The sequence below is a fragment of the Schistocerca cancellata genome, chromosome 7, assembly GCF_023864275.1.
Source record: "Schistocerca cancellata isolate TAMUIC-IGC-003103 chromosome 7, iqSchCanc2.1, whole genome shotgun sequence".
NCBI classification, from domain to species: Eukaryota; Metazoa; Arthropoda; class Insecta; order Orthoptera; family Acrididae; genus Schistocerca; species Schistocerca cancellata.
The window spans coordinates 470,609,265-470,621,856 of NC_064632.1; the positions used below are offsets into that span (position 1 = coordinate 470,609,265).

At 43.6% G+C, this 12,592-nt stretch overlaps 1 non-coding gene across 1 annotated transcript; it reads left to right on the plus strand.

The window, feature by feature from the left end:
• The first annotated feature begins 398 nt into the window (after nt 1-398).
• Nucleotides 399-472, plus strand: Trnan-guu (transfer RNA asparagine (anticodon GUU)). Its single transcript has one exon. It is a non-coding gene; the product is annotated as a tRNA-Asn (tRNA).
• Nucleotides 473-12,592: the final 12,120 nt, after the last annotated feature.

Consider the following 12,592-nt stretch of genomic DNA (forward strand, 5'->3'; position numbering starts at 1 on the left):
CAAAATTCCTTGTTGTTGCTAATGTTAGACGTCGGTGACCATGCTGAAAACTCTTTGGAGCCTCACAGTTCACAAGTTCACTTGACTGAGTGCTTCCCCACTCAAATCGGTACCATGTGAATAATTCTCTGCGGCCATCAGTAGAGCCCATGACATCATCACCTTCTCGCTGCCCGCCGAGCTGCCTCTTGCTGGTGGCAGCGGAATTTTCAAATATTTCCGCACTTGATGACGGCTGGTAACGGCACAGTAAGTACAAAAATTTTTATGACAAGTTACTCATGTTGGTGTACAGACCAAAATGCAAGAGGTGTGACGACAGTTACTTCAATTTCGGTTTTACATGTACTATGTATGAAAATGAAGCTGTTTCACGGTGTGTCTTTTGTTTAAAGTCAGGCCCCGGTAGCTGAGCGGTCAAAGCGACGGAATGTTAATCCTAAGGGCCCGGGTTAGATTCCCGGCTGGGTCGGAGATTTTCTCCGCTCAGACACTTGTCCTAATCATCATCATTTCATCCCCTATGTCGCCGAAGTGACGTCAAATCGAAAGACTTGCACCCGGCGAACTGTCTACCCGACGGGAGGCCCTAGTCACACGACATTGTTATTATTATTTGTTTAAAAGTCCTGGTTACTGGTACCTTGAACCTATTAAAATAAAACATCATTTGGAGACTAACCACAGTGGTTTGTTAAACAAACCACCGAAATTCATGGCCCACAAATTGAAAGATTTGGCAAAAAAATGCCACTAAACGAGATACGGTTGCAGCGAATGCTTTGTTTTCAGCTTACAATGTTGTGTGTCCAAAAGCATTATCTCTCTTTTAAACAAGGCCGTTGAAGGTGGAAATTCTGTGCGAAGGCATGCTGGTCGACGTAGACGGACCACTGCACGGCATGAGGTTCCTTAAATAGAAGATTTATCACTTCTAGACAGATCGCTGCAGGTCTTGGAACTGCTCACGGTACGCAGGTCTTTGCAAGAACCGTTTCTCGAGGGTTAAATCAGGTTGGTTCTATGCTCGGAATCATGTTAAACGCATCACACTTGAACCACGCCATCGTCGACGTAGTGTTGAGTGCTACTTAAGTAAATAAATTAGTGAAATCAAAGTGAACTAGAAATTAGAATATAAATGAAAAACTTGGTTTAGTTTAGAGAGTTACATACTGGCAAACAGCGGACAGAACAGAAGAGACAATGACCATGAAGTCAGCAAGTTCCACATAAGCGGGCGCTGTCGATTCAGCCGTCAGGGCATCGCCCGACCGGCTCACGTGTTTCTCAGTTGTCGCATGTGAGCAAAGGCCCTCGCCTACATCCCAAGAGCCAATGACCGACGTTAAGAAGATTCTTCGAGAAGCTTTTCAACGTGACAGAATAGGCAATGACCGGCTCACGTGTTTCTCAGTTGTCACATGTGATCAAAGGCCCTCGCCTACATTCCAAGAGCCAATGACCGACGTTAAGAAGATTCTTCGAGAAGCTTTTCAACGTGACAGAAGAGGCAATGGCCGTGAAGTCTTTCACCTCCAGTGAACTGAAGTGAATAAATACGCGATACGCAGTGGGCCCGACAGACGGAGACGGAGACGGAGACGGAGACGAGAGACGAAGAAGTGAAGAAGCGTAGCAGTTGTTTTCAGTCAGTTTCGGTGCTGGAGACCGTCATGCAAGAAGAGACTACATCATGCACAGACGCACCGCCGCTGTAATGGAATAGCAAGCAGCAGCCTCGGCGCCAGAAGACAGAAGTTAAAAGGTATTTGAAGTCTGATTTTTACGTACCCGGGTGACTCGTGAGGACGGGAAGGAGACGGCCTCACATCAGCAGTCACCTGTGAGCTGGGATGAAGATCTGACAGCCGAAGACTGGCAAGCGGGAGTCCGTTGTTCGAGTCCGGGACACTGGCCTTCCCCCGCCGCGCAGCTCCGCTGGCCGACGCACAACACACGCGGCCGCTTAGAGAAGAGAAACACTGGGACGCCACATCCAAGGTATCACCATCCAATGCACGACTTCGCTCGCAATAATTAAACGGGCCACCTCGCGCTGCGCGTCTCCAGTCAGCTGGGCGAGACGGCGACACGAGATACACACCGCTACGCGTAATCAGACGCCGCCGCCGCCGCCGCCGCCGCCGCTGCCGCAGCAGAAGGCTACGCAAACGACACAGCGGCCGTTCTCTGAACCAGAACATCCAGTAAGATACAGTTTTACGAAACTTTCAATAAAAGTTATCTCATGTAAAAATGCTGTTTCAATCTACCTCATACCCGAGCCACGGAAGAACCCACCCTGCCCACATGTTGTTAAGAGAGAAAAGTTAATTTATTTAATATTTTCACCCTGACAGAAAGCTTTAGAATGCTCATCCTGACAATTGACAGCATCCAAAGAGAAAACCCAGTTACATTTAGTGACAGAAGTGTTACATTTAGTACCAGAACTGTTACAGTAGAGGTCATTGGTGTAGAAAATATGTTGGCTAGTGTCAGGACAGTAGGAATTCCGCTTCACTACTGTGGCAAGTGATTCTGGCTACCAATTAGTGCAAAGAGAGAGAGAGAGGAGAACACGTCACACACCACAGAATATTGATGAAAGTCGCCCGTATGACCTAAGCGTTATAGTGTGGGTAGGTATTATGAATAGCGCCCGAACGCTGCATATCTTTCCACGGAGTACCGTTAAGGCACAGCGGTATCGTTGGGAAATTATCCTGGATCTTGTCTTTGCCTTGGTGTGGTGTGAGAGGTCCAGATTTTCTGTTTATGGACAACGATGTCCGCCCACACAGGACCGCTGAGGTGTCGAACGGACTGGAAAGTGAAGCTACTGAACGTATGGAATGGCCTGAATATTACCCTACAGACGATGCCCGCGCTGCTGTTGGCATATGTTTCTCAAAGAACATCGTCTCCCCGAACCGTGAAAGGACTAGGAACGGCCTTGAGAGAGTAGTGGGAAAACATCTTCCAGGGATTCCTCAATGGTGTGGAAGCCTACATGAATAACAAGTGCAAAATGTGCATTAGTGCCCGAGGAGGGTAGATTTCCTTCTGAGACTCCGATATCGGCCTTAATGTTGGGAGTCTGATCTGTGTCAGACGTGAAAGTTATGTCTGTTAGCCTACTTTCGCATTTGTTAAAATCGCGAATGCATGTGGTGAACGAGATGAGTCGTACGTTCCAGTCTTGTGCTGAGTTTGTTAGAACTGATGATGAAAAAGCAAATCCCTCCTTCTTCCTGATTTCGTTGCAAGAACGACGTGTAACAACGTTACAAGTGGTTGAAATATGTTACCTCAAGATCTGGTAAAGAAGTAACTACACTTATTCATTTTATGTTTATTTACAACCTGTGACATAGCCGCGAATGAATTTATTTACCCCACAATTCGAGTCGTATGTCACATGAGTGTTTATGATCAGGTGAAAGGAGCCGTGGACCCATGATGAAAACCACTGCGTCGGGCTTTTCCGGCAGAATGTGGTTCGCCAGTTAACTCCAGGTTCGGCTCGTGGAGGAAGGTGGTGAGGGGTGAGGGGCCGAAGAGAGAGGGTGTTTCATGTGAACACATCGAGCAACATCGAAAGAAAACAGCGTATGCCGTAGATCTATGTACCGTCGCGAAACATTTGTGTAAGCTACTACAGTGGCAACATACGTCGGGAGTATTACGTTACGGTATCCTCAAGATTGCGTTCAAGAAAACTACATCATCAGTAATGCAGAGGCACCCTGTGGTTATAATTTCCCTATAACCAATTAAAAACTCCACTCCTCTGTGAATAAGATTCTGAGAACACAGAAAGGTCTTTCGGTCAATAAACCACAGAAGACACAATGCAGGCTTTAAATCGCCCTGTGTTGGTTTATTCAGGTTTGAGTATCTCAAAGTTTCTCTGAGTATTCACTCTGTATATGTACGTCCGTAAGTCCTTTATGGAAATATTAGAAGTAAGAACGCTACGTTATTTTCACTCTAATTACGTTCCACGTAATAGCAAATATCAGTTTATGGTGGAGCTTGTTATAAGAAGTATCTTTCTGCTTTTAGTAATAATCGTGAACCGAATATTTCTGGTGTCGTCTTCACCTTCTGGAAGAGGGAGACAAAGAGCAAGCAGAGAAGGTCTATTTAACATTACGTATCGATGTGAATATTACTAAGCTACAGACGTAAAGTAAATCTTTGGCTTATTCGCGTAAACCTATTCGTCATCTTCCGTCACAGCTTGAGTTCCCTTCTTGCCATCTGGTTTCTCTTCCGGACGTTGAATTAAGTATGGATTATATAAGAATGCAGTAGCTGCAGAAGGAGCTTTAATTCGGTTGGTTACGATTACACTTCTCCTTCATATGAATTGTGCACCAGTTGGAAATAGCCGCTTGATAATTGTTATCGTAATATATACGCCTATATTTTATTCAGAATAATATTCACGACAGCATTGTGCGTGGGATGTGAATGAACATTAACCGTATTCTCGTGGTATTAATAAAAAGGACTTCATCGATAGTAAAATAATAAATAATTATTGTCAATGATATAATTTAATATATTGTAAGAAAATTATATCTCAGGCAGTACGCATGCAAAAAGATAATGAAAATCTCAAGCTTTTGTTATCTACGATTCTTCTAGAAAAATCCTTCTTCTTATTCGAACTGTTGTACTGATAGAATGTAATTGGTGTCTCGTAACACAGAAGTCTGTAAAAAAACTGTATTGAGCTGATAACTTTATATTTGAAAAATAGAGTTTATGTGTCATTGAAATGAATCTTATTTGCTTGAGTTTAATTTCATTATAATTATCGTCCTATATAAGTTTTCTACTCAGCTACAAAAGAGCGTAGCCATTAGCGCTCTTGATCTACAGCGCGGCTTAATGGTAAATGCTGAATGATAAGCAATTAACATTGAGTAATGTTTTCAAATGTTGATGCATATAATGAAGGTACAAAAAGATCTAATATATATTATTTGTTGGCAGTAAAACAGGGCTTGAAGCTCAATCGATAAGTGATTGTCTAATGTTAGCCACCATCTTAGTGAAATATTGCAGCGGCAGTTCTAAATTGATTTTCTATACAGACATAATTGCGATATTAATCGTGTATTGGCGGCTCTTAACCCACTCTGACGTAATAAATTCCAGTTAGACTGTGATTACAGTGAACTCGTAGGTAATAAATTCCAGTTAGACTGTGATTACAGTGATACAGTGAACTTTTATGAATTCAAACAGCATCTTATGTGACATAAATTCTTAAGTGCTGATGTGTAAAGCCTGGTTATTTCATAACAACTTTTACGAAATATTTTGACAGGAAAAAAATACATTAGTGTTTTGTGTGTGTGTGTGTGTGTGTTTGTGTGTGTGTGGTATTGTGTGACAAAACTGTTCATTTTGTTTAAAGAAAAGTGTTGCCACCTCGAATAACAGTAACGTTAAATTCGATAAACGGTCTGAAACTAGTAAAGAGACTATTACACAACAGCACTGAAAATTACTAACAATCCTTACTTTTGTTTATTTCTGATTACTTATCATACATTTAGCTTGTTTGCTGGTTATACGAGGGTTGGAACTGCAATACTGGCAACTATATACACAAACGATACAAAAGAGTTACATGTTTGAACCTGTTACTGTCCTTCAAAGTAGTCACCAGCGTTGTGTAGAACTCGTTGCCAGCAGTGTGGAAGGCGTAGTATACCGTTAGTAAAGCCTGACCTGTCGATGGTGCGAATGTAGCGGTCTAAAGTTACGGTGATTCTCTTGTACGACTTAATGGTTTTATCGTAACGCATTATGTTCCTCCACGGCAGACCGTCAATGCACAGTATTAATGTTCGTTTTGGAGCATCACCTGCGACCAGCTTTGCGAAAGAAGCGCCGACACTTTCTGCGCGACCCACCCATCATTTTGCACGACAATACACAGGCGCATACAGTGCAAGCTGTGTCTGCTCTGTTCGGTCAGTGGGACTGGGAAGTACTGTACCATCCACCATACTCCCCAGACTTAAGTCCTTGTGACTTTGATTTGATTCCGAAGATCAAGGAATCACTTCGTGGTATTCTTTTCAGAACTGTTCCAGAGATTCGGCAGGCAGTAGACAGCACCATTCGCACCATCAACAGAACAGGCTCTTCTAACAGTATACTACGCCTTCCACTTCGCTGGCAACGGGTTCTACGCAACGCTGGTGACTACTTTGAAGGACATCAACAAGTGAAAACATATAACTCTTTTGTATCGGTGGTGAATAAATAGTTGCCACTACTTAAGTTCCAACCTACGTACATGATTACTTTTGTGCATGAACTTAGTGCCATTTACACTGTTTGGCAGACAACATTGCTACACGCTCCCAGGTTGAGATTTCTTTAACAAATTAACGATCATTAGCCGGGAAAAGCAGTGATTAAATAAAACCTCATGTTACATTAATAATAAGAAACTAGTTTTATTGTAATCTTGCAGAAATTGTACAACACGCAGTCAAACTATACACGCCACATTATATAGTACATTATGTAACATGACCACGGGAAGTTTTGACCTGTATCATGTGTAGGCAGAGCGAGAAGTGGACTGTAGTGAGGCATAACAGGATGTGATTGGTGAAGTCGATTTTATATCGGCAGAGTAGATCTGTTATTGAGAATAAGTTTTCAACACACTTTCAGAACGTATACATCGTTTTTGAATTGGATTGCTACTCCTGGAAGGTGAAATGGTTTGACTGACAATATTATGCCAATATTCTATAAAAATATAAACATTTAGCTTGGTAGGCTTATCAGCATTACCAAATACAGTTTTGGTAATGCTTCGGTCATTTCCTGTTATTGTTGTCCCTCTTGCCGTGTGCTGCGTTTGGTTACGAAAGACTCTTGCTTATGTTTTTAACAGTTGTGCGACACGACATACCATGTGATCGCACTATAAGAAGCCATAGTTGCCCTTTTGTAGCCGCATGTCGTGTATTCAAGGACATGTCCACTTGAAAATTACTACAGAATCAAAAGTGGCCAATAGTTGTCTGAATAAACACTGCTTTAGAATATAAATAAACTTGGCGTAAATAATACCATATTCCAAAAAATTAATTTAACTTCGTATGTTTGATAAAATGTATGGCACACATCAGGACAAGATAGTCCTCGAAAAACAAAAATTTTGAATGAATGGTATTAAACTTTTACTTTTGTATCCTCAATTCCTCTGAGATTTATCCGAGACATAATCTACGATCTTCTGTAGCAACTGCTCTTGTGTTGTATGCTGTTGAGCTTTTCCCATACAATTCTTCTCAGCTGCAGACTGTATCGTATTGCAAAATGATGTACCAATAATTCGGCCACTTTTTGCAAGTGTCCTTCTTCAGGGTAAGAAACGGAAAACAGTTTTGTATTAACTGACTCAGACTATAAAAGCCTGTGTAAATAAAACATTAAGCCAGTGTACTGCGTACTCAGTGTGGCGAATGGTCAGTAGTCTTCAAGCAGTTATTGGACATGTGGTGCCCTCTCTGATCCACTCGCCACAGCTGACATCTACGACCAGCAGTGCTCTTTTTAAACTCAAGGTCAATAAATAATTTTAATTCTCGGCCCCCAATAAAATTAAGCCAAAAATCCAACTTGTCGATTCCATGAACAGCAAGATGAATTAAACTGGCTACAGTCGACTCCAGGAGTTTGGACCCAGAGTTCCTTTGTATTTGGTAAGTGGTAATGAGTCAGAACAATAAATTCATACGATGACATTCATGAAAACAACAGAGACTGACCAATTCCTATCATTGTTGCTAATACTTTTTGAAAACATTTAGAAAATTCGAAATATTGTCACGTAGAAGAAGAATTAGATGAATGACGGACACTAACTTCACTTAACGAAGATTTATTAATCACTTGCACATCCAAGAGCTTGGCGCGAACTGCCTCCCGTCAGAACACATATGGTATAAATACAGTTACAGAACGTTCCAGCACAATGATTTTTGACATTTGTGGATACTTCTCGAATGTACTCGAACCGAATATAGAAATTAAAATTTTACTGTTATCACAACCACTACACCACGGCGTGTGTGCTACTCATCTTCTTCTGCGACCTTGATCCCTCCCTACGCTTACAGCGTATCGGTGTTACGTCCTCCTAGTCCGGGAACGGGTCATCGGTCCTGCATACTCCGACTCCCAATGACTGATGTTCGCCCTAGTGGTGGTCTTCTTAGAACTTCCTTTGCCTCTACGCTCTTCGTCACCTTTCCGCTTGTTGCCTGTCGCTGGAGTTTCGAATTTACCCTGGGTTGCAGGATCGTTATAGAGATTCATTCGAAGGACGTGGACCGTATCTCTGATCTTTCGTCGTCTTGTGGGGTCGAAATCTTCAATTTCACAAGTAACGTCAGACAACTGACTTACTACCTTTTAAGCCCCAAAGTAGCGCCTGAGGAGCTTCTCAGAGAGACCAACCTTTCGAACAGGGGTGAAGATCCAGACGAGGTCACCAGGCTGGTAGACAACAGGGCGGTGGCTCGCGTCATACCTTCGGCGATTGTTTTCTTGAGCCTGCAGCGTGAGGAGTCGAGCTAACTGCCGAACTTCCTCAGCTCTGGTTAAAACCTGGCCGATGTAGTCATCGTCCACGTCATCAGGATGTAACGGAAACACGGTGTCCATCGTCGTAGTCGCCTCACGCCCATGCACCAGGAAATATGACGTAAATCCTGCGGTGTCTTGTCAGCGGTGTTGTAGGCAAACGTCACGAAAGGTAGCACCTCATCCCAGCTGCTCTGCTCAACATTGAAGAACATTGATAGAATGTCGGCCAAGGTCTTATTAGGGCGTTGCGTATGGTAGGAAGTCGTTTATCTCTGTCACAAGATTCGGTTGCAAAACTTTCCCTCGCTCCGTAATTAACGACCTTGGGGCACCGTGTTTTAATACAGTGTCTTCCACGATGAATTTGGCTACCTCGAATTCTTCGGCTGTCTTCGGCTGTCTTCGGCTGTTGTAATGGCATAGCGTGTCAGATAATCAGTGCAAACAATGATCCATCAATTGCAACTAGCAATCGTTGAAAATCGTCCGAGGAGGTCAATCCCAACACGCTGGAAAGGCGTTTTGGCTGGTGGAATTGGTATGAGTCCGCCACGTGCTTTCTGAGGCACTCTCGACAGTACGACACAGAGTGACGGACACTCCTAAATAAACCTGGCCAAAACGTCTCTTGCGGATCCTAGCGTATGTGTTAATAAGTCCTAAATGTCCGGCCTCAGGTTGCGTCACGGAATTTCTGTAGAACATCTAAGCACATGTGTTTAGGAATCAATCTTTTCAAACGGATCAAAGTTTCTCTTGCAAAGTAATCCATTAACTACCATTAATTGTCCTTTCACATCGTCTGACCGATTTTAGATATCAGGCGTCCTTCTTCTGCTCAGCAGAGAGACCCTGGAGTGCAGCGAGACAGCCACTATCTTCATCACAGTCTTGATGCTTTTGCACAGGGTTTCTTGAGAGACAGTCGGCATCTTGGTGTCTTCTTCCACTTTTGTACACTATTGTAATGTCATACTCTTGAAGACGTAGTGCCTACCTGGCGAGTCATCCTGCTGGATCCTTAAGACCTGTCAACCAACAAAGTGAATGATGGTCTGTAACAACAGTGAATGGCCTTCCATCTGCACATGGCCCAGATCACAGCAAGACATTCTCTTTCTGTATTTGAGTAGTTTCTCTCGGCTTTTGTAAGTGTCGTAGAAGCATAGCCTATTACCTTCCGTTTCTCATCCGAAATTTGCACCAGAACAGCACCGATCGCATACTCAAAGGCCTCTGTGTGTAGTTATGTAGGTGCTCTCTCATCATACAGATCAAGTACAGGGTCAGTCGTCAGAGCTTTTCGCAGCACATCGAAAGAATCTTGTTCAGCCCCCCCCCCCCCCCCCCCCCGCCCCACAGACAAATTTAGCATTGGCTTGTAACATCTCTTGGAGTGGCCTGGCTTTGATACAGAAGTCTTTGATAAAACGACGGTAATAAGAACATAATCCGAGGAAGCTTCTCACATATCTAATAATTTTAGGAATAGGAATACTTTAGGAATAGGAATAGATCTCACCTTTTCTGGGTCTGGCCGCACACCTTCGTTTGACACAAGGTGTCCAAGTATTTTGATTTCTTCTGGAGTAAGTTACAGTCCGCCTTGCTGCAGACACTTAAGAACGGCCTTCTGTCTTTTTACGTGTTCATCATATGTCTCTGAGGACACTATAATGTCATCTAAATAACAGAAACTCATCGTCCATTTCACGTGACTTACAAGATAATCTATCATCCGTTGAAAAGTTGCTGGTGCATTACACAAACCAAACGGGATTTTCTTAAACTTATACAGGCCCTCGGGGGTGATGAATGCGGTTTTCTCACGATCAGCCTCATCTACTTCGATTTGCTACAATCCTGAGTACATGTCCATCGTTGAGAAAAACTTAGCCCCCATTCAGACAATCTTGTGTATCGTCAATTCGTGGAAGGGGGTAAACATCCTTTTTAGTTATCTTATTAAGCTTCCTGTAATCAACACAAAGGCGCCAACTGCCATCGTTCTTCCTGACGAAAACCACTGGTGACGACCATGGGCTCTGCAAAGGCTGAATGCTGTCTTTCTTCATCATTTTCTCTACCTCGTCACGAATTATTCGACGTTCCGTTGCTGACACACGGTATACTCTCTGGCTTATTGGTTGATGGTCTCCATTGCTAATCCAGTGCGTCACCATCAATTTGTCTAATTTGCTCTTCACCTGTGGACTGAATCATTCCGAGAACTCTTTAAAAATGGCAAGTAGCTTCTTGTGTTGTACCTTAGTGAGATCTGGTGATAGTCGAGCTAGAAGATCTTGTCTCATAGTGGTAGCGGCAATTTCGCCTACGGACTCAGCAGGGGAGGTTTCTATGACGCTCAGCTGTTCGGCAATTAACTGGTCAGCGCTTGCTACGCACATGCGTCTTGGAAGGATCTGCGGTTCTCGGTGACAGCTAACTATTCACAGTTCACCGAATCCGTTCTTAAACGAGACGACAGAGGCTAGGATTACCAAGTTATTCTTCAGTGGTATGCTTGTCTTACATTCCAACACAAGATCCATGAATCGATGCTTGGCTTGACACATGACAGTTACCTTTCCAGCGCTGACTGCAGGAATGATCACTTCATCCAGCACACATAGTCTCCACAGACTTGGATGCGCATCTTCCTGTCCACAATATCTCCTCTCGTCTCGGATAATCTTCGGGCGACAACAATCTATAATTGCCTGAGAAGCTTTCAAAAAGTTCCATCCGAGAATGACGTCATGACTACACTCTTGTAAGACGATGAATTCTAAGGGTTGTGTATGGCCAGTTATAACCACACGAATGATACATCTTCCTGTAGGTTTTACATATTTCCCTTTATCCACCTTCAGCAAAGATGTAATGCTGTTGACGAACACGTTTTCTGCAACTGGCAACGGTATTTCTCAGAAATGACTGTATGTGATGCTCCAGAGTCCACAAGAGCTTGGGCTGGTCGGCCATCCATGAGGATATCGACGTAGTTTCCTATCATTTTTGTATTGATGGACGGGGGAGGATTTTTCACTTCGGGGCGGCCTCACCTCCAAGGAAGGTCGCACCCTTTAGTTTTCCAGGTTGCGGCGGCTAGGTGATCGGCTGGAGCTTGTAAACGGCGATGGAGATCTTGATCGGCGTGTTGCGAAGCGTCCTCTCCAGCGGCTAGCTTTTTCTGATGGTGACCTACGTCGTTCTGATGTCTTCTGGTGCGGGCTTCATCAAATTTCTGCCGCCGTTCTTGACAATAGCGCACCACATGTCCCGGTCGTCCACAGGGGAAACATACTGGTTGGTTATCCTGGGTCCTCCAAGCGTCAGTCTTCTTTGGTGCCCAAACAGGTTTCTCATGCGCCATTGTAAGAACGTAACTCCGCTTGGATCTCTACTTTTTCACCGTTTTGAAGGGAAATGAAAGACGAGAGATTGCATTCAATGTCTGTTCCACTTACTCCATTATGACCTCTTAAGTGTCTCGGATTTTTGCTCGACGTGTAATCCAAGTGTCTTCTGAACTTCCCCTCTCACTATCTGACGAAGAACGCTTGTGAAGTCAGTTCCTTCCTCCATCACAGACATCGATACGACGTTTGGAAGCCGTTCAAACTTCTTGCGTGTAATCCTTTTTCGAAACATTGTCTCCATATACTGCTGTTGAAACCTCCTTCAGGAGTAGGGCTTGATACATGTCCTCAGCAACACCCTTCATGAGATGTGCAGCCTTATCTTCCTCCTTTATTCTAGGATACACTATATTACACAACTCTAAGACGTCTTGAATGTAGGCTGCTGTTGTTTCTCCTGGACGCTGTGCCCTGCACTTTAATTTATCTTCAGCCTTGCACTTCTGTCGTTGTGTGTCACCGATATACTTGGGCAGTTCCACCTGGAATACTTCCCAGCTTGTGAACCTCTCCTCATGGTTCTCATACCA